The sequence below is a fragment of the Diuraphis noxia genome, unplaced genomic scaffold (assembly GCF_037042655.1).
Source record: "Diuraphis noxia isolate RWA-SAM2 unplaced genomic scaffold, SU_Dnox_SAM2 contig0005, whole genome shotgun sequence".
In the NCBI taxonomy this organism is placed as follows: domain Eukaryota; kingdom Metazoa; phylum Arthropoda; class Insecta; order Hemiptera; family Aphididae; genus Diuraphis; species Diuraphis noxia.
This window is the reverse complement of record NW_028301715.1, coordinates 46,495,388-46,511,324: the sequence shown is the minus strand read 5'-3', so window position 1 is coordinate 46,511,324 and position 15,937 is coordinate 46,495,388. Positions and strand designations below refer to the sequence as shown.

Here is a 15,937-nt window from a genome sequence, read left to right as displayed (position 1 = left end):
TTCTACGAATAATATACCCGAATAAATCCGATATGTTTAAATATATGCTTTTTGTTTTAGAATAATATATACACACATTTTTATGTAGTTTTTTACGAATTTGTTTACGAAAATCGTTCCATCCAATGGAAACAGTATCGGACGGGTGAATAAATCGCATTATAGTTCAATAGTCACGACTGTACACAAAATACAATAATTTATTATCATAACGTACCATGAAACGAATAAATATAATTCACATGAATTTCGCACAGCAACTTGACGAATTATCTTTTGATAACCGAGCAAAATTTATTTTAATATTATTATTAACATCTCACATTGATACGCGGAATCGGTGGTGTGAGAATCATATAAACAAAATATTTGGTATCAGTAAATTGGCCGAGAGTACTTATCGTAACTTACCATACGGAGAGTTTGATAAACTTTGGTGCTTAACAGTAGCTTTCAAACATAACACGCCAAATGAATATTATATTTGTGCAAACAATAAACAGTGTGCGGTGCTACAGTAATAATATAATATAAGTATAACTACATTTTTAGAAGTTTTAAAATAAAAAAATAATTAAAATTGTCAGTTATTGTTGTTTTTTTGTTTTTTTTTGGTGCTTAGGCGGCAGTGACGGGACCAGATAACCAAAAATAAAATATTTATAAAATGATAAAATAACAAACATTTTTTTAGAATATAATGAGATTCATATTTATTGAATGAAAAATAAAAAGAACGTTGGAAAATATTTTGAAATCATAATAATAAACAATACGATATATTCCGCAAGAATAACCTTCATGACAAGACGATAAATCTTTTTGAATTTAATACAATTCACTAATTAGTAGTTGAAACTAATAGTTTCCTTTGTCCCTTTTGAACGTCATGACCAAAAATCATCTGACCCTTAAGGCAAAAAGAGAATGGCCTTTGATAATGAACGTTCTAAGGTCCGCCGGGAATAATGTACTCTCATTGCTGATATTTAATTAATTTCCATTGCTGTCATATTGATGATAATTCAAGCATTTTAATATTGTACTGGTGAACTCCGAAAACTATAATTATTAAAAAACAAAACAAGCTGAATAATAATCATAAACAAAAAATAGTTAAATAAGACAGATAGGTAAATAAAAATTGTAATATAAATAGAAAATTACTGACTTAAGCTAGTACTGTTGCCCACTATATTTAACAAATTTTTTTAAAACCATTTAATATGCAGCTGGATATACAATTTATTATAGTTTGTTTTCGCATTAAAAATTATTTAAATCACACAGAGATATTTTTTTTTTTATGCTTTTATGATTTCTCTCAGAGCTTTTTTAATTTTAATTAATTACTAACTTTTAGTATTCCATTAAAAGGATTATGATGTTAATATTTCATTATTTTCTGAGTGTTTCGAGAAAATATGCCAGATTAGCAGTTCAAAGTTTTCATCTTGGATTTTAATACAAAATTAGTTTTGCGGAATGAATAACGAAAGTTCTACACATCAATGACGTTAAATGTTTTTTTTTTTTTAAATTTTTTACTAAATTTCAAATTGTTAATATATTTAGAAAAAAATTGACTGTTCACATATTGATATGATTCAATTATAAAAATGTAAAATGTTGATATTACCAGTAAGAATTAGAATGTTAAAACTTAAAATTGATTTTTTTTTTAAAGTAATAGTTAGATAGTTTTAAGTTCACTTACAATATGAAATTGTGATTGAATAATAATAATATTTGAGTGGTAATATTTTTGATTACAGTAAAACCTCTAAATACCGGTTAGGTCGCTTAAACGTCGTCCGCTATTTGGAGGTATCCGCTATTGAGAGGTGTCCGTTAAAGGAGGTATTACTGTATTATTAATAAATTGAGTAAATTATTATCCAGAGGTATTTTAATTTTTAATTTTATGTTTCTAGATATTAACTATATATCAAGACGTATTTGATTAATGTTTGCAATAATTGTTTCTTTACATTACTTCTTTATTGATTTTCGAACAGATTATTTTGTTTTGCTTTTAAAAAAACAAAACAGTAAGTTATATTACGCTATTATGAAACAAAAATTTCAGCCTATCGTTTTTCATGTTTTTCTTTTTTATGTAACGAAATATCTTTATTAGTTTTATATTATTTGGCTTAATGTTATATTTTTAGATAATTTCGATACATATTACATTTATGTATATTATAAACATTCAATCTCGTAATATTTTAAATTTATAAAGCACACTAGACGTCTGCTTGAAAAATATAAAATTTTAAATGTAACCACTTATAAAAGTAAAACTTTAAAAATGATTACAATTTGTTCGGAATCTTTTTGCAACGATATTAATTTTATATTTATATAAATAATAATTATAATTATTCATACTAATTTATTATTATTATTATTATTATTTTATAATTATTAAGAAAATTAAGTAAAAAAATCAATATACGTGTCGAAATAATGAGTGTAGTCACTTAAGTGCATTTACCTCGTACATATTACTCGGAAATAATTAGTGATTTAAAATAAATGATCACAATATCTTTCAACTTTTTTTTCAGCTGTCTGCAAAATAGTCAAATCAAAATACGAGCTTTTTAAACGGAGCTGAAACTCAAAGTCGGATTATTATAATTATTATAATATTATTATGCGAAAAAAAGACGAGGTTGTAGCTATAGGTACTCAAAGCCAGTTTGGCCGATGTTGATGCTCTATAATAAAGCTTTTTGGCTAATGAGTTGAAAAGGTCGGATTAATTATGAAATATATGCGCGTGGAAAAAGATAGTGAGGGAAGCCGCGTTACCTACCTATACACATAGATTATACATATTGTTTTTTTTACGGATACTAAGATAGATAGAGTTTCTTATAGTACACGAGCTATTATTCGGTGCTACATTGTTTATCCTTGAATTAAACGTTTATTAATATCACATTTTTTTTATATATATATAAATTGAGTAATAAAAAAAACCATTCAGTATTTTTTACTCACCGTTCGATCAATTGACTCACATTGGTGTAATATATACAGTTTCAGTTGGTCAAAAGAACTATTAAAAAAAAAATCAAAAGTTATTGGTTTTTTTACCAATAGTTTATCTTATTTTTAGACTAAATATGTAATTTAAATTCATTAATTAATATACAATCGACCCACCTGAGTTATTTTTATATATTATATTTGATTTGTATTTTTAAGCTCTGTACGAGTATATTAATCAACATTCTATCATTACTTAAAAATCTTACTTTAAACGATAATTTTTTTTTTATTCATACAGTTATTATAATATTCTCTTAATTGTATTTTATTTTTTCACTATAATTTATAAATTTTGTTTATAAAATATGTACTCTATTATGTTTTCAAATAACAAAGTTTTTGAACCTTTGAATAATTTTATGCAGCTACACTAATTGTTTGATCAATATGTATTTTAATAAGGAAATTGATAGCTATTGCGAAATATTAAAAAAATTTTACAATTTCCTATAAGTTCCAAGATCCTATATTTACAAAGGATTTCGTTCTTCAAACGGATCAAATCACCGGAAGTATAAAGCCGCAGCTGTACTATATACATAATATATCAAAAGTAATGATAAATTGCCAGTATCGTATTTTCTACGATATTGCTCGGTAATTTTATAGTGTAGCAAAAACTTTTACGTTCGAGGGGGTGCACGAGCGCTTCCGTTATGACCATACGGCCGCAATAATAATAATACATATCGAGCTATCCTCTTCTGGTTTACGTATATAAAATACAACCACAACACCGACAACAACAACAACAATAATATTATTACATATCTATATGGTAATAAAACGAAAACAAACGGCCGACGTAATGCGTTTCGTCTGTTTGGTTCCGGCGGCGGTGATATAATAATATTTACGGGTTGCCTTGACATTATTGGAAACGTTAACATCTCCTAAGAATAACACCATATCTCCATATGTGTTTATGATATTATTATTATTATTATTTTCATGTGTTCTATAAAGCGATGCTCGTCGTGCAGCACCACATACGACACTCGATGCAGGTTTTTATTCACAATAAGGCCTGTGTCCAAAGCGCGGTCGACCGCAATATTGATTTACGATCGTAGTTCGTATATTTTGCCATCTCCGATGATATTAAAATACATTCGTAAACGGCGGATATTCTAACAATAATATTGTAAATTAAATTAAATTATGGAAAACTTTTATTTTTTTTTATTTTTTTTAATTTATTCTCTATTTATTCTTCTATCGATTTAAAAAAAAAAAAATAGTTTCTGTGTAACTAGATATGTTTATATATTATGTTTATGGATGTTTTTTTCCTGTGTCGTTTTCAATTAACGATTTTAGTAATTTTTTTAAATATTTTTTTATTTTGCAATGGTTTTATTAGTCTTACAATAATAAACGAGTGATATTGTGGGAACTTAAAAAATTAAAGTTAATTATTTTTGTTATTTAAATTTAAATTATACCACATAATATTATAATTTGTATGAAGATTTCCAACGCTTGAAACGTCATTGAAAACTAAACATTCGGCTCAGGTGCGTCAAAAAAAAAATTACCAATGTGTGATGACAATAATAATTTTTAAATACTCTAAAAACGGACAGTCTTCTAAATGGAAAAGCACATATTTTGCCTATACGACGCGCCGTCTTACTCGTTGAAATTTAAACGAAAACCTGTACAGAAAGCAAACATGCAACACTATAAGATAAGTTTACATAACACAAAGTAATTATTATACAGAAGTCACTTGTTTTGGAAGCGAGATAAATAGTTCCACGTACTACACTGCACCAAAATAATACAATGAATTAAAATCACCGCCATACCTTTTAGAATTTAAAGGTCCGTTACAGATATATTATATCTTGAACAGTTCCGATTCAGTGTTGCTGAGTTGTGGTTTGACAAAATTTTACACATTTTTTGCTCCTGGTAAAGAAAACACCGATAGACCGATAAATCGGTATCTAAATGTATACCAATACAGAACCGGAGTGACCATCGGTCGTTTTGGTCAGTCTTGTAGTTTCTTTTATTTTCGTTTTAATCTTCGATGAAAAACTCGTCTCTACGATTTCCCTGAATAAATTTCGACAAGTAACTGACGCAGTCGCACGTAGTCTTTATTGCCTATCCATTATTATACGTGTGGTAAGTCCACCGGTGTAATATTACACCGGTATTTATTTTGTCACCCATACGTTTGATTAAAATATTATAATATGATGATGTCCACGTCATATATTCAATTCAAATATTATGCAAATTATATTAGCTTAAAAAATGTTTACTGCATTAACAATACAAAGTCAACGACTGTTTTATTAAACTGTTATACGCAACATCAACAATATTATGTTTAGCGTCATAATATAGATGAGTTGGCCGCCAACGCATTTTTGTTTTAAGTATTATTGTTTTATTGATTACAAAATGTGCATTTATACGGACAAAGCATAATAATTGTAACGATATAGTATTAAATGGAAAACTGTCTGTTGATCTTTACTTGGCCCATCATATTTTTGTAATACTGTACATGGTTATTATATTTATTCATTTATTTATTATATGTTCTATTTATAATTTGATATAACGTTCAATTTGTAATTTTAATGTTATCACTCAGTAATATCTTATTTTGTACGTTTTTATTTTGTCAACGCGTCCATAAGTATATATCGATTGCAGCCAAATTATATTGCCAGAATACGGCCGCGGAAGTAGATGATTTAATTAAACGAACAAACAATCAATCGACCGTCGCAATGCAAACAGCACTGCAGATTGTTTGATATGTCTCTTAGGATTTCGCTATCACGGCAGAAGCAAAACAAACCTTAATTTATACCATGGTCAGTACCCCAAAACATAGTTTCTCCCTTAGTAAGCAGTACATACAGATTCGTCGCAAAATCAATCCAATCAATTGGATTGCGCTAAACTACCAAGTTAACAGGGTATCCATTTAACTTTTCTGTGGTATAAGAATACTACGGATTCACTCCGGGATGATGTGAGTCCCGTAATACACTATTTATATAAAGGGGTGTGTGTGTGTGTGTGTGTGTGGAGCAGAAAATAAATTATTGAAAGTCAAACTTTGGGTTTGCCAAGTAAAGTAAGGTTGTGAAGTATAAAAAAATGTATAAAAATAAAAAGCTTGAAAAGAGACAAAACCAATAAATGCCTTGACCAATATAATCGAAATATGTAAAAGCCAAGCTAAAAGTTTTTGGTTTGTTCAAAGTTCAAAAAACATGACCACAAAGTTTTATCAGTTCATGCATAATATATTATTACACACGGGAGGTTAGAGTTTCCTTTGAAATTGCTCGACTTAACTGTTATATTTGTTTTTTACATTATTATAATATTTTTTTTTAGTTATTTTACCACAAATATAAATTGACTTTTTTGTTATTCTTGAAATCTTTCATTATGTTATAAGACAAAAAATAAAACATGGACCATAGGAAATTATGCTTTGTCTTGGATGTAATATTATTATTATGTGTTCGTTCGATCGGAAGTTTAAAGAACATGTAAAATATTAACATAAGCACCTATAATAATTCGGTATATCATTTCGTTATTAAATTTACATATTATTCTAATATAATGCATGCTTACGTTTTACCGAGGTCTGAAATAATTTTCGAGTGTATATTAGATTTGAACGAGATTGCTAAATTTGAGTTCAAACGAACGTAATGTTATTATTACTAAATAAACCGTGAGGTAAAAAACCTAACGAGATATTTCGTAGAAATATGTAGAATAATAATCGTGATTTATTCTACGCAGCACTACTAGAGTGTGTTATGGTTGACGTATTATATGAACGATAAAAGACAAAAATAATAATAAAATATTTAAATAAAACAAAAATTGTTTAATTTGGTTTGGTAATCCGTTGGACGCGGGTGGGATTCAATTAGTATATTAGCAGCGACAGTATAATATTTTATTGTACATAATATTATTACGTTGTAGTTATGGAATAAAACCCGCACAACAACCGAAAAGTGACTTTTACGGACCTCGGGCGGTGGGTCCAAATAGCAGTATTATATTACGACGATCTCTGGGCTTGATGAAACCGAATCGAAGAAAACTAATTTATACCCTTAGACCCAAGGTGGAGAAGAAGCTTTGTTTCGAATCGTTGCGGTGAAATGGTTTTCTATGTTTTATTAACTATAAAAGTGTGCGTCCACGGTCGGCTATATAATTGTGTACCACGACCAGGACGACGAAGCGCCGTAAAAAAAAAAATGAGGTTAATCTCCGTTTTCAATATTATGTCCTTTTGTGTGCAATTACAAAAATGTAATAATGCAGCAAAGTCATTTAAATTGAAAAAAAAACCCCGTTATATTAAATAGCAAAATGCCTATTATTATGTATTGAACTCATTTGTATATGTATATATTGTTACCCTCCAACCCTTCTTTCTCGTTGAGTATAACCTTTCATGCAGGACGCAAGTTACTTCATTTTTTAATTTTTTTTTTTTTATTATTCAGATGGAAAGTACTTTCAAGATATATTAAATATAAATTCAGTGTTGGCGGCGCTATCGTTTAAAATGTCAATAACAATATTTCGATTTGCTAATTATAGCAGTCAACAATGAAATGAGCTCAGTTAGTTTGCAGCAGTAAAAACATCCTTAAACAGTACCTATAATATACGATTTGTGACAAGGACAATAGTGGTACGTCTAGACACTATACCTTATATACGATGATGAATAAGTAGGTTATAACCAATAGTGTAGTGCAGACTTTAATACCTCACTGACATTTTAACGGGGTGAAGACATGTATGTTGTATTGTTATGCCAATTAATAATATTATGTCGCACCTAATTGAATTTATTATTGTGCTATGGACCAAAGTAGCATGAAATTTGAGAAATTTTACGCAATGTTTTGTACGACTCATGCGATTGAAAATTAATTTTTAACTTTCAACGCTCAATGTTAGTACGATATATAATATATATTATTATATTAACTTTTTATTATTGTTAACTTAACTTATAATAGTAAAACCTATATGCAAAAAAAATTCTTATCCTCACTGACAGATTTATCATCGCCTATACTTATCTGTTCAAGCTATGAGTATATAAAATGTAGTCAATAATTTTGTTTTATGACGTAGAATGTTCCTGAGAAAGAATTTAAAAAAATTTGCATTTTAATCTTTAATACGGATTTTGAGATTCGCTGTGGAAATTAACATTTTTTTGTTTATAAATGGTTGCTATTTGTCACAAATTATAATATTAGTAGAAAAAATTAGTATTTTTTTTATACATATAAATGTGTGCCATTGACCGAGCGGGCTGATAAGACGAAGTCCGACGTCGTAGGTACATTATACGTTTTTAGAAGAATGCCCAGAAACAATTATTTTTTATTAATCAAGGTTATCTAATAAATAATTATAATTAAAATTATACAATACTAATTATAGTAAAGATTTAAAGGCAGGAAATCCCTACTTGTAATATATAAACTGATAAAGTCATATTATCACAGAAAAGCTGCACATGGACAAATTATATTGTTCTTCGGCCAAGTATTTCAAAATATGTAAAAACGCTCAAGTAGGTAGGTATTTTGTTATATTGGTTCGTATGTTTCAACTAATTATATCTTTATTTATTTTTTTTAAATATTTGGAACGTCATACCGATTGGAAATATTATATTTCAATATTAATGCAGTGTTTTACGTTCGCTGTACATAATATAATATTGTTGGACTGTAGATGTTTATAATATGATAAATAATAATAGTTACTGATCACAATTTTGAAAACTATTTAATTGATTTACCTCGTTTTACTTATTACACCGATTTTACTGAAATATTATTGCTAAAAAAAAAAAAAATTATGACGCTTTTTAATGTTACAAACACGGCGTTGTAATATAGTGACATCTCGGTGCAGACAAATGAATTGCCTAAACTTAATGTATGCGGCGCGTATCTTGTCGCAAATAATATTCCGTTTCGAACGACTTCGTTTCATCAGATGTAGCGAGCAACCGGTGAAACACATTGCGACGGATATCGTCGATCTTAAAGTCTTCAAAAAACGACGAGAAAATGAACGTAAATCGTTCGACACGCAAATCCATCACATATGTATCTTCTATCAAATATTATAATTTCAGTACAGTCCTTATGGGTGTGTTAATTCATAGCGATGACCTATCCTCGACTATTTTTCAGAGTTTAACGTCACCATCGAACAATATCACGATGAAAATATTATAATAAACAGTAATCTTTTTCCCGAAATGTAACAATATCATTCTGTTCGACTGGAAAGCGCTTCTGAAGTCAAGAGAAAGATCTCGTATACGTCGAGCAACGTTTATAATACAAACCGCTAGATGCCAGGCTACTATTCGTTTGAGGTTAATGCAACACAATAAAATAACAATATTGTTTTTTTCAAAATAATATTGTTAGTAAGTATATTGTTTTCTTTGATCATAGCCGATGAGTGTAATGTCATTGATTTTCGTCGACAATATTATGACACACTTTTTCCTTTGTCGTCAAACTTTGTTCGATAAAAAACGTTCTATAGCCACGATGACATTAATATAATAATACGGCCAATACGAGTCAACCGTCAACAACACTTTCCGATTCATAAAATAAATTAAAATTGAGAAAACAGCTTGAAAAAAAATTGTTAGTAATATATTTTAGGTAATAATTTCTTAACACTATACTTGTAAATAAAATGCAAATCAAATGTCAACTTCTGAACATTTTTTTTCACCTTTATCAAATCCATATCACTAATAACAATGTTATTATACTATGTTCACAGAATATTATACAATCTCCGCAATAAGGCCTACCCGTAGTATTTCTTATAAAGTTACATATTATTTATTTTGTATCGCACTCGAAGGTATTTTGTTGTTTACGTAGGCGGATTATACGTAAAACTGGCTGCGGACGGTGAAATAATAATAATAATAATAATATTATTTTCGTGTGCGTGTAGTATAAAACTTCTCAGGATAATTAAGAAATAAATCTGCTCTGCGCAAACCAGTTTTCGGGAGACATTGTACCATACAAATATATTATATATTATATTATAACATGAACCGCAGGTGCGGGTGCTACGACCATCACACGGTCGTAATATTTTTTAGTTTTCACTTGACCAACGACCTAACGTTAATCGAATAACTTATTATTATAATACAATGATCCATTACTATTATTATTATTATTATTATTTATTACATTTGTGTTTTGAACCGACCTCATGAGAAATGTGTCCCTAACGTTGATATGCTGTTATAGTGTTATGATAACAAGACAACAATATTGTGCCAAGCATTATCATAAGTAAATAATATTATTTAATCGTTTTAATGAGATAAACGTCGACAACTGTTCAACCGTGGCCATTGGATTTTAAAATATTAAAAACATAATCATTACAATACCACAAGAACCATTACTCACAATTATTTATACAGCGGAGTCTTTAAAATTATTAACTTTGAGCAGGTTTTATATTATATTCATACGAATTGTTTTGATGAATCGTTGTTACTCTGATCGAAGAATTCGGATAGGATGTTGGAAATATCGGTTCATCATTAACATAGATGGGGTATTCGGTTGAACTACATGTTTGGGCCAAACAGTTTGACTATTCGTGAGTATACCGCCGTAACCGACTTACAACCTCACTTAAAACTGTTCACTGCCGTTTTTCGACTGAAAATTGAAACACAAGATTTTATTACGACGGTAACCTATATTATATGCATATTATGCTTCACAATATGATGTTATAAAGATGGTGAGATTTATACTAAAAAAAAGTTATAAATTACAAATACCTCACAAAACCAATCGACTGCAAGAAGTTTGAACGTCTACAATAAATATTGACTTTATATATTGATTTCACGACGAAACAGTGGCGTTATATAATATTAAATATTTGTCTGGGATAGAGGGGAAAAGAAGAAGAAAAAAGCGATAAAAAGAAAACGAATAAGCTGCGTTCGATAGAATAACTCTGATGGCGACATGAGTTGAGATAATATATTAAAATATATATAACATTGTTTAGAGATTAAGTTAATTATTTTCGTAAACGGATCACTCTAAGAGTAGTGAGAGCTTTTCCTGTAAAACATGTTTTTGTGCAAGCCTCACAGAAGTTTTTTTTGTTTATTATTTTTTTCGGGCACCCTTCGAAGCCACCTTAAAAACCAAACCTAACGCCGATGCGATTGTGATAGTGTGCGTAACATATTATTTATCGACCAGTCGGAATTCGATTCGATTGCAGCTGCAGCAGAAGTTAGTTATTATTACGCGATACGCATTTAATAAATTATTATTATAATAATTGTACTTGCATTTTTGCCCCAATGTTTCGTACTGATATATTATGCTGTAATGAGACGTTGCAAAATCGTGTGAGATAACTGCCCAGTGCCCATACTGCGGGCCACATACTGCACATTTCATTGAATATTTTTTCATTAATATTATTATTATTATTATTAAATTGGTAAGTACCGTCCTACTTATATTTATCGTTCTGTAACGTGCACACAAAATCTTCGCACTCGAAAAGTCGAAACGCGCAATGCGATACGCGTTTGGTTATTATTATTTTACGATCCTAACTGCGCAGAGAGTGAGAGAAAAATTGTCCGTCGAATATTTTTCTGACTAAGTCAATGCTGATAAAAAATAATGAAAATCAAACCTATGTACACATAAATATTCATTAAATAAAATGTATTTATAAAATGAGTTTCTGATAGAAACTGGATGATGTTGTTTAGGTTAAAGGTTCAGTGTTGAGTATTTTAGCCAAAGTGATCGGATAATATATTTTGTAATTGTTTTCTCTACTAGTCGTATTACATTCTATACATTTAGCTAGAATATGTTTTACTCTATCGACTATCCCACAACATAAATGAATAAGGGGTGGGTTTTATTACATCTTTAAATGTGAGTGAGTGAGACGGTTGATGGAAGGTCTCGTGTTTTCACGTGATATTATTTACAATAAATTTTAATTACGATTTGAAAGAGTTGAAAACTTTGTTTGAATGTTCAACTACACTCCATCGATATGTAGAATTTTCACTTAAACATAATCTTGAAATAACCTTTATGCACAATATAATTTTTCTTCATTAAATGCACTCAACACGTTATATGCATATAATATATTAAATCGTAGTATAAACTATAGTAAAGGATTCTTGACTTCGACAATTATTTTTTGTTTATAAAAATTGTAAGTTTAACGAAGTAGTAAAAGTTTAATTGTACATAACATATAGTTAAATAACGAATCTAATAGTATATTAATCGAATATTATATTTTATATTTTTTGACTCGGAACTTTTATTTGACCAAACGAATACACATTTTTTTAGTACACACACACGTCTTGATCGGCTTTAGATAAAACCCGATATTCGTATACTTAGATAGGTACCTAGCGAATCATTTTGACAAACAATAAATGCAATAAAAAATACTTGCGCACTCCACACTGTTATTAATATTATTAACGCCTGCGTGGTATCGTACACTGTCATATTATCATCATATTTTATCGTTCAGAATCATTCGCCGGAAACTTGCAGAATTGTTCAGTCATCGAGATCTACTCGCTAGGTACACGTCTCGCGAGTATTTTATTTAATACAAAGAACCCATTGATGGAACAATATACGAACGATTTCATTTCAAATATAATGATATTTAATAGTAGGTACGGATCAATAACGATCGAAATACTGGAATACTGTAATAATCATTTTGTCAATAGAAAAAAGTAATATATAATTTTTTTTTTTTTTTATTGGACTGACTAAAAAAACATCAACAACAAAGGTTATTAGTTTTTGTTAAGATACAATGTTAAGGGTATTACAATGTTTATATGATGCTAACTACATATGGTTACTATTTAAGTTAATTTTACAATTTTTTTTTTTTTTTTTGCAATACGTTTAAATTTTGTTGTATAAATCCGATCCTTTGAGAAAAGCTATCATGTTCGATGTGAATATATAAATTTATAATATATATTATCAGTAGTATATATATATAAGTTAATAATACGGATGTCGAATAATTTGTACGCGTATGATATTTTGCAGGATAGAACCCGAGTTCCCGAGAAAATGAAATATTTTTTAATCCCTCTCTTGTTTTCAATAATTTTAAATCGATACAAAATATGATTACGTTTGAAGATATTAATATGTTTCCACGTGTAGCTTTTCTATATTATTTCTTGACCGGATTAATTAATAATTACAAATATTTTCCATACTCAAACGTTTACGAGTAATTTATTAAGTTTTTTATAACTTTTACTATACAAACAATAAAAAAAAATTATTTGTTTTGCTTATATTTAAAACTAATAAATTCACTAATAGTAACGCTTTTTTAATTTAAAGTTTTATCCCCATTACTCGCGATTACATGAATTGGACAATAATAAGAAGTGTAGTGTTCAACACTAAACCGTACGAATTTTATTTTTTATTTTTAGCCCAGTAATATATTATTTCGTAAAATGATAATTTTTTTTATTAGGTAATACAATTTATTATTGATACAATCAATAGCTAATAATTTATTATTTATTAACTTCACACTATATGTACTATTTGGAAATAAGGCTGTCTAGCTTTGGATGTGTTACCCGTAAATTGTTTGTAAGAACCATCTCGGGATGGCAAAAAAAAACTGTTTCAATTAATGCCAAACTTTAATTTGATATTTTTTTATATTGATATTTTTATGGCATGAGTTTAATTTTATGATTTTCAAAATTATCTAATGAGGTTAAAAGACTAACAACAAACAACGGTATATTTATAAAATATACAGTAAATACAAATAATAAATCGTGGTCATTGTGTGTAAGTTTACAGGTAATAGGTTGAATAATAATAACCGACAAAAATGTTGTATTGTACGGCGTAACGTGTAGGCAATATATATGTATTTTAGAACAATAAAAAGATAATAGATTAATAAGGCTCATTATACTCGTGTTGTACATGATTGTTACTATCATTAATTATTTATTATTAGAAAGTACAGAACTGCTTCTCGTTCATACAGTCGGTAAAAGAGAAATATTAAATATTATATGCGACTCATTACTTTCTTAGTTAAATTTATTATCATGTCAATACGTTTGTTTTCTTACTTTTCTCGTCTATGCCTGATCTAACTAACGAACAGATCCACAGTTTTTCAGGATGACTCTTTTGAGTGAACTACCCAAATTTATGTATCAATTCGATATCCTGCAAACGGAGTTTTCTTGCGCACGGTTAGTGGTTATTGTAGGTTAGCATGCAGTGTATATAGAGAATAAAATACAACATGGTGTTTTATACTTAGCACAACAATGGAGAATGTGTTATTCGATAAAAAAAAAAATGTACATGACGGGCATAACAAAATATATAATCCGTATAGCATCAACCACGTGACTGTTTGTTAGCACATTTTCCAAGCGTTTACTCTTTTTCTAAAAACTTTTAGTAAGAATTTCTTAAGATTTCAGTAAAACTTGTCGTACGACGTTTGTTGGTACGGATGAAGTGATGACTCATCGTGCAGGCGATGGGGTGCGTCGATCTTCTTGACAACCGCGTTGAAACCGTGTTCGTGGTCAGCGGTATACTCGACCACGCGTGCGGTTCAACGAGACGATACGATCGTTTGACGTTGCCGTGACCGTCGCTCACCTCTTGCTGGCTCTTTATTATGTCATGCGTGCGCAGATCATTCACGCCATACTCGAAATGACATGGCTTGGGCGCGTGATCGTAATGCGTCTGTTGTACTTGGTGGGCGGATAAGCAAAAGCCAAGTGCCCGAACAAAGCAACAGACATTATCAACTGGAATGTTCAACGATACCTTTGCACCTTTGGGTGCAATACCTTCGTTTCCATATCTCACCACCTATAATGAAAACAAAAAAAAATCACGATTAATCATATAATATAATTTAAATATAAAATTCGATTAAAATATATTTTTAACTTCGATAATTACTATGCTCATAATAAATGAAAATCATATTTGAATCTTAAAATATAACAGGTTTTGCGTATAGGTGCAAGCAACTTTTTTTTTTAAGAATAATCGAGAATAATATGCTCATTATTAAAATATTAACACACTTAATCACCAGTCCCTGAAGGAGTTGGCAGAAAATTAGATGGACATCTACTAAAAAAAACTGCGAATAGGGACAGTCATCTATCCTATTGGTAAATTTAAAAATGTGAGGAATAGTTTAATAATGTGCAGCTGGTACACATAGATTTCAACTGATATTGTGAAAATATGTTAGGAGCCTTGTATTAAATTTTCAAGCTTTTCTACCCAACAAATAAATTGTAATCGATATTAATTTAAAAAAAACTAATAATGATCGAAAATTACACATGCCTATAAATAGTTCAATTTAAGTCGAAATTTTTTGAAAATTTCAAGGTGGGTAGAATATATTTATATAAACATTCGGTGAAAATTGCATGTATCTATGATTACTGGGTTTTAAGTTATATCAAAAACCAAAATTGATTTTGTCGAAAATTGATTGTGTCTAAAAATTTCCGTTTTAGATTCTGAGCGGAGTGAGGAATGTATTGATTTTACCATGACGTGTGTTTTTATTTTTTTTAGTTCTTTTACTTGTGTGACTGTCATCACATTTTGGGGCAGTAAAAGTGCTTCGATTTTCAACTTCAGTACCTCATTCGATCAGAAAGTGAATCTAGTTACTACTTTGGGGGCTCAAATGTTGAATT

At 29.2% G+C, this 15,937-nt stretch overlaps 1 protein-coding gene and 1 pseudogene across 1 annotated transcript in view; one reads left to right on the top strand and one right to left on the bottom strand.

Moving 5' to 3' along the window:
* The window catches only part of LOC149055417 (uncharacterized), a 76,220-nt gene that overhangs the window by 36,786 nt on the left and 23,497 nt on the right, over window positions 1-15,937 (top strand). The window lies entirely within an intron of this gene.
* LOC149055418 (cuticle protein 8-like) lies at window positions 13,971-15,037 on the bottom strand (annotated as a pseudogene).